Source organism: Psammomys obesus, unplaced genomic scaffold (genome assembly GCF_907164565.1).
Source record: "Psammomys obesus unplaced genomic scaffold, mPsaObe1.curated_primary_1811, whole genome shotgun sequence".
In the NCBI taxonomy this organism is placed as follows: Eukaryota; Metazoa; Chordata; class Mammalia; order Rodentia; family Muridae; genus Psammomys; species Psammomys obesus.
This window is the reverse complement of record NW_026587382.1, coordinates 1,799,002-1,806,845: the sequence shown is the minus strand read 5'-3', so window position 1 is coordinate 1,806,845 and position 7,844 is coordinate 1,799,002.

Genomic DNA, 7,844 nt, shown 5'->3' with positions numbered 1-7,844 from the left:
ACACACACACACACTCCCTTTACCAATAGAAACAGAAAGTTTAAATAAGATTCAAAGTCTTAAAACATGCTACCTCCAAATATGTGCGTTTCGACTGAAAAGCGTTTGTCGTACATAGACAACAGAATTAGGAGTCTGGGGATTGCTGTTGCTTTGAGGCGAGATAGATGCAGCCAGGGCTTGTCCACGCCAGGCAGGCACTCTGATCCTGAACCATATCCCTGGCCCCACCGCACTTTTAAGACAGAGTCTGGTTTTAAAATTCTACGATTATGATCCACTTTCCTCAGCCTCCACTGAGCTGGAGCTACAGGTGCCCCCTGGTGCACTCTAATAAGGCAGTCATTATTAAAAAAAAAAAAAAAAAACTTTAAAAAGCTGGACATGGCAGAGCACACCTTTCACGCCAGCACTTGGAAGGCAGAGGCAGGGGATCTCTAGGAGTTCAAGGCTACCCCAGTCTCCACAGTAAGTTCTAGGCCAGCCAAGACTGCATCGTGAAACTCCATCTCAAACAAAAATAAAAGAGCAAGCAGGGCAGTAGGGCACTCGCCTTTAATCCCAGCTTTCAGGAAGCAGAGGCAGGCAGATCTCTGTGAGTTCCAGCCTGGTCTACAGAGGGAGTTCCAGGACAGCCTGGGCTACACGGAGAAACTCTCTCTCAAACAAAACAAGCAAAAAAGTTACTTTACCAAGTGCTGCAAATGTGGGTGTTTGGTAGACTGTTTGCCCGGCACCTACAAGGCCCTGGACTCTAATAGCTGGTGCTTGTAAAGCTGGGTGTGATTGCAAACACTTGCAAACCCAACACTGAGAGGGTAGAGAGAAGAAGGATCCAAAGATCATCGCTTGATACATACCAAGTTCAAGACCAGTTTGGCCTACATACAGGAGCCCCAAACCCTAAAACAAAACTATGAACGGTTTATTGTAGGCGCTAGTTTTTCAAACTCTACTGTATTTGGGGGTTCCTTAAAGCTTATACCTCCCTTCCAATCCCCCAAACCCATGTAGAGAAAAAGAAGGTTGGAAGGGGAAGAGGACATAGACCTCTTCTTTAGGCTAGGTAGGGTCATAGGCCGTAGGGTCATAGGCCATAGGGTCATCGGGATAGCCAGCAATCCAGGTAACCGGCAAAGCAGCAGAGCAAGCCGCCCTCTGCCAGCCTCCTCCCAACTGCCTTCTTATTGTATTTATACCCCTCAAATTCCTCAGACTTCAGCTAACTCCAGCTGGCAAAGACTATGCCCCTCATGGAACAGTTATCAACCTCGAACAAACTAAAATCCCACACTTGGGATTAAAACAGAAAACACGTTTACATAACATAACTGTGTTTTTAAGGAATCCAGAACTTCCGTTAGTTTATCGACTTGAGCACTACAGAGCAAGCATGGTCAGAAGGATGAAGGCTGCACAGCACTGACGTGTGACCTAAAAATTCACCAAGTATGGACACAACAGTGTCCACGGAGCAGGCTACAGAAAGCATGCCCCTTGGGCACTCAGAGAGATTTGGAAAGTTGTCACAAAACAGGAAAGGACTCTCGACGACTCCAGGCTCCACAAAGCTGGCTGGACAGAAGGAAGAAGGCCGTCTAGAAGCCGCCATGATGACAAAACCTCCAGGGAGCTCCACACCTCGTTTGCCCGGGAACTGCTTAGCTTTCTGAAGAAACTGTAGGAACTGCTAACTGACAAAGTTGTAAACTCTGCTCCTGCCACAGAGGCTTGGTGGATAGGCTTGGAAGGAGGGTACAAAGGCAGGAAGATGTAGCAATGGAAATTATTCTGACAGAAAAAAAAAAAAAAAAGACCCTGCCCCTCCACCCCCCCAAAGAAAAACCAACCTAAACTAAACAAAGACCTCAGAGATAGGCGGGACTGAAACAAAGCATTAGCCCCAGTGGTACTCCGTGGAATCCCAGCACCTAATCCCAGAACCTAATCAGCTCCAGCCAGGAGGACTGAGTTCGAGGTCAGGCTGGGCTGAGTGAGTTCCAGGTGGAGCTGCAGGGTGAAAACCTCCTCAAAATAAGAGAAAACAAAGAACAAAGCAGCTAGAAACAATGTCTGGTCCTCCAGAGATGCTGGGACACGATCTAGAGGTCCGAATTGGGTTCATTTTCTCTGCCAGTTAAAGAATTAAGAGGCAGGAAAAAATCCGAAGGGCAAGAGGTGGCGTCTTGCGTGGGAGAAAGCCACACACTTCGGAGAGAATTAGCAGCTAGGAGAGGAAGCACTTGGGGAGGCAGAGGCAGGCGGGTGTTTGTGAGTTTGAGGTCAGCCTGGTCTATAGAGCAAGTCCAGGACAGCCAGGGCTACACAGAGAAACCCTGTCTTGAAAAAAAAAAAAATAAAAAGGAAGGAAGGAGGGAGGGAGGGAAGGAGGGAAGGAGGGAAGGAAGGAAGGAAGGAAGGAAGGAAGGAAGGAAGGAAGGAAGGAAGGAAGGAAGGAAGGGAAGGAAGTTGAGGAAGGAAAGTGAGGAAACAGACAAAAGACCCTCTGGAGGTGTTGAAGCCTATGAAGGTCCTGTCCCCTACTTTAGGGTCAATCAGTTTGAGGTGAGGATGGTTGTTTGGCCTAGATCCAGCCTCAGACTTGTTGAACCAGCCCATCAGCCCATCAGCCATTCAGCGGGAGACAACGGTCTCTGCCAGCTCTTGGCTCCAGTCAGGAGCCAGACCGAGGGCCCCTCTCCCTATCCACCTTCTCGGGAATCTGCTTTCTCTAACTTGGCCTCTGCAGGCACAGTCGGTGCACAGACATACCTGCAGGCAAACACACACATATAGAAAATAAAAATTAATAATTAAAATCGCGAGAGTATATGAAAACAAAAGTCTGAGGCAGAGGAAGGGATTTTGGGGGGAAAAAATCCCCCAAACTCGCAGATTTACAAATCCTTCCAGGAAAAACTCAGCAAATGCTTGCCAAAGTGCCTCCTAGAAACTACTGAAAGTTGAAATAATAAGAAAAAAAAATATATGCTGAAATTAAGCTCAGGAAAATTATTTGAATGATAGATTTCTCATTAGAAGGTACAAATGCTTTGAAAGTTCTGCATGACTCTCACCCCAGATTTCTGTGTCCTATGAAAATATGCTTCAAGAATTGGGGGTGGGGGGTTGCTGGGAAAATTGTTCAGTGGTAAGAATGCTTCTGCTCTTCTATAGAACCTGAGCTCCATTACCAGTACCCCTACCCACAACCAGCTGTGACTCCAGCCCCAGGGGACCCAATGCCTTCTGCCCTCTTCTGGCTTCAGGGTAGCTACACTCATGTGCACAGACCCATACACAGACACACACACACATAAATAAAAATAGAAGTAAATCCTTATTCAAATGGAAAACAAGAACATGGGAAGGAACATGCTCTGTGCCATTAGTCTTAGGGAAATAAAAACGAAATCACATTAGGACAGCATGCACGCCTGTCCTAGCTACCATTTCTGTTTCTGTGAAGGGACACCATGACCACAGCAACTCTTATAAAGGAAAACATTTAGTTGGGGCTGGCTTACGGGTTCAGAGGTTTAGTCCACTATTGTCATGATGGGAAGCTTGGGGACACACAGGCAGACATGGTGCCGGAGAGTTCTGCATTTGGATCCGCAGGCAGCTGGAAGAGAGCGTGAGCCACTGGGCCTGGCTTGAGCTTCTGAAACCTTAAAGCCCACCTCCAGTGGCACACTTCCCCTAACCAGGCCACGCCCACTCCAACGAGGCCACATGTCCTAATTCTTTCAAATAACGACATTCTCTGTGAACCTATGGGAACCATTTTCGTTCAAATCACCACAACACCTACCAGGTGTAGATGGCTACAAATTAAAAAAAGAAGAAGAAAAACAAAAGAGTAAGTGCCAATGAGGATAAGCAATTGGACCGTTTGGGGCCTAGTGGTAGGCATATTGGATGGTGCAGCTGCTGTGGCAAAGCCTGCCAGCTCCTCCACGAGGTAAATATAGAAGGTGACTCAGTAATTCCACTCTCCGGAATAAACCCCGAAGAACTGACAGCAAGGAAATAAACACTTGTATATGCGTGCTGGCTGGAAGACAGTTGGATGCGGATACCTCTGGATCTCCACAAATGCAGAAACAATCCACAAATGCCTTTCAGAGAAAAAGAGGCAAAGTAGAATCCGAGAGGGGCTGGGAATGTAGCTCAGCGGCAGAGTGCTTGCTTAGCCGGCACATGGAAGTCATGAATGTGATATTAACATTGAAGAGGAGAACGCTCTTCAAGAGAAACACAGCTGTGTGTACTCTAGAGCTCAAAAAGTAACCTTTCCACCCCTAGTGATATATAAGATCACAAGATATACATATGTGATATACATATATATATATGAACACATTACTCACCTATAAAAAGGAACAAAATACTGAATCATGCTGCAAACTGGATGAAACTCAAAGGCTTCACCCTAAAACTGGACTTGGAGGCACACGCCTGTAATCCCAGCACTGGGGAGGCAGAGGCAGGCAGACCTCTGTGAGTTCAAGGCCGGCCTGGTCTACAGTCAGTCCTAGGGCAGCCAAGGCTACATAGTGAGACCCCATGTAGACCACAGAGAAAACAAAACAAATCCTGCCAAACGACAGCTGCCAAGAAGCTAGGCTGGGAGGTCACATGCTGGAGAGCTCCCTGTACTTGGTGTGTGCAGAGGAGGTGAGTCTGGGGGGAGAGAGAGTGACCCGCGGCTGGTGGGGGTGGTGGGCCGGCTGGAGTGGGCTCAGGGTTTTCTTTTGGGACAGTGAAAATATAGAAGCAGACATGGCTGGTGATGGCACACGGTATCTTCAGTGTGTCAAGTGTTCTGGGTTCGGGCTGTTAGCTTGTTGGGTTAGTTTCCTTGTTTGTTTGTTTGTTTCTTGGGGGGTTGTTTTTGAGACAGAGTCTCATGTAGCCCAGACTGGCCTTAACCTGATGGTGTGGCCAGGTTATCGCCCTTCATTCCTGTCCCCCTGCCTCCACCTCCAAGATCCTGGGACTACAGGCATGAGCCACCATGCTTGACTCAAGATCTGGACTATACAGACACCCGGGCTCAACAGTTTTGTTTTGTTTTGTTTTGTTTTGTTTTGTTTTGTTTTTAAGAGTTTGTTTGTTTCAAGACAGGGTTTCTCTGTGTAACCCTGGGCACTCACCATAGGCCCATCACAGCCATATTTAATGCTAGTTCTTGGGAGATATGATATCCTTATCTGTCTTTTACAATTCTGCACACACACACACACAATAACACAAAAGTAAAAATCTCTCTGTCTTTGTCTCTCTCTCCACAAACTCTCACTGTGTAGCACTAGCTGGCCTGAAATCCGCTATGTAGCCCAAGCCGGCCCCACACTCACAAAATCCCACCTGCTTTTGTTTTGCCTCCCTAGTCACTAGTCCTGGGATTAAAGGTGTTCACCACCATGCTGGCCAAAAATAATAATGATAATAATAGATCTTTAAAAATTAAAAAGAAATAGAAGTGCCCACCATTTGCTCCCCGCCTCTGTTATATTACAGCTTTCTGTACAGTGGTGCTAATCTTGACTTTGCCTAATCACCCGCAGGGCTGGCTTTTAATCTTCATCTCCTCCCCGGAGATGCTGGTTTAATTGGTGTGGGGTGTAGTCTGAGTATCGGCACCTGCAAAGCTCTCCAGCTGGCTGCCCTGCACGCCCAGGCTTTCCCGCTGCTATTTCAGGCCCAGCAGGGTGTTTGGCCCCGGTATCTGGTATCTGCGTTACTTTTATCTCACATTCAGCTGTTACTCTTCATTTGAGCAGACTTCGTTTCCATGGAGGGCCTTAACTGTTAAATATTTCTAACTACTTTTATGTGCTTGGCCAATATTTGAAGGGCCAACTAGCCGAGCAAGTACCTGTGTTATGCCAAGATTCACGTTTAATTTAGAATAATTAACGAAATCCAGGTGGAGCAGGAAGGTTTGTTTGTTTGTTGAGACAGGGTTTCTCTGTGTAGCCCTGGCTGTCCCAGAACTTGCCCTGTAGACCAAACTGGCCTCGAACTCACAGAGATCCACCTGTCTCTGCCTCCCAAATGCTGGGATTAAAGGTGTTCACCACAAATGACTAAAATTTCACTAAAATCTGATGTTTAATGAGTAGAAGACACTAAACAGCGGTGGCTCAGGCCGAGGCCGAGAAAAGTCATTATGTGATTATCAATCGGTTCATGGAGACGGGAAACAACAAAACCTGAGGCTTTTCTTACGAACCCAAGAGCACTGTTGCTTACGGTAAATTCTCCTGTTGATCTGGTTATTTTATCTACATTACAAAACTATAAGACAAGGGCGGGTGCAAGGGCTCAGTGAAGGTGCTTTCAGGTCAGGCCAGGCCGAGTTTGATCCTCTGCCTCCAATCCACATGGTGCAAGGAGAGAACTGACTTCTAAAATGTATTCTCTTTCTCTCCCTCTCTCTTCTTCTCTCTCTCCCCGACAATTAATGAATTAATTGACTGACTGAAAAAATTTAAGTTGGGTGTGACACATCTTTGATGCCAGCATTTGAGAGACAGAAGCAGGTGGATCTCTGTGAGTTTCGAGACCACTACACAGAAAGAAAAAAAAAATGGAGAGAGAGAACATGTGTGTGTGTTTGTATGTGAGAGAGAGAGAAAGAGAGAGAGAGAGAGACCTGGGCCAGCCAAGGCTACATAGTGAGACCCTGTTGATTTTAGGATTTTTCTTTTTTTATGTGCTTAGGTGTTTTGCCTGCATGTATGTCTGTGTGAGGGTGTCAGGTCCCCTGAAACTGAAATTACAGACAGTTGTGAGCTGCCATGTAGGTGCTGGGAATTGAAACCAGGTCTTCTGGAAGAACTGTCAGTGCTCTTAACCACTGAGCCATCTCTCCAGCCCTGAGACCCTGTTTTAAGTAAAAAATATTTTTGAAATATATGTCAAGAACTTTTCGATCTAATCTGGGGATGTCATTCGGTGGAAGAGTGCTTGCCTGGTGTATGTGAGGTCCTGGATTTGATCCGTAACCATAGAGGGCAAAAAGATAAGCACTGGAAAAGTCAGGAAAGTTAAATTCGCAGGCCTCCTTCAAAGGAAGGAGACTTTTAGGCTGTCATTCTCCTGGAACGATGGGAACGCTTTACTGTCTGAGGAGCCAGGCTCTGCTCCCATCTTCCAGAATTTGCTTTACTTATCCCAGATTCGTTTCCCCTAAAACCTTGAGCATTACTTCTAAGCTATAAAACTCACCGTTGTGAAGAAAGTTGCCTAACTGACTTCTGTGCTATCTTTGGGCCAGGCCAAATAGACTTGATTTTTTTTTTTAAATTAGGAATAAATTTGAAATAAAAAAGTTTTAAAAATATATTTCTTCTGAATAATATGATGACTAAAAAAATGCAAACATAATTGCATGTTTATCTAATTCCCTTGGAGGCCAAAAGAGTTAACCCCAAATTCACTAAAATTCATTAAACATTCAATAAAGATAATTATTTGAAAGTTTTCACCTTGGATTATTTTTGATACAGCCTAAAAGTCTGTTACATCCTATAAATTTAATAAAAAAATAGAGCCTTCCAACAAGTTTCCTCTATGAAATGGTCATGCTTTGATAGTGCACACATTTTTTTTTCACATGGAGTATCAGCTGAATATAAACTTTCATGCTTACATGGAAAAACTCAACTTCAGGCTTTCTTGTTACTGCTTTGTAGATACTTCTGAATATCCTAATACTTAATAGGAGACTCTTCTTAAGCTCAACATTAAAACTGCTCTAAAATTTAAAGATCCCAAATCTTAATAAAGCTTTAAGTTTAAATTAAAAATGACAATTGTTGTTTAAACGAAGG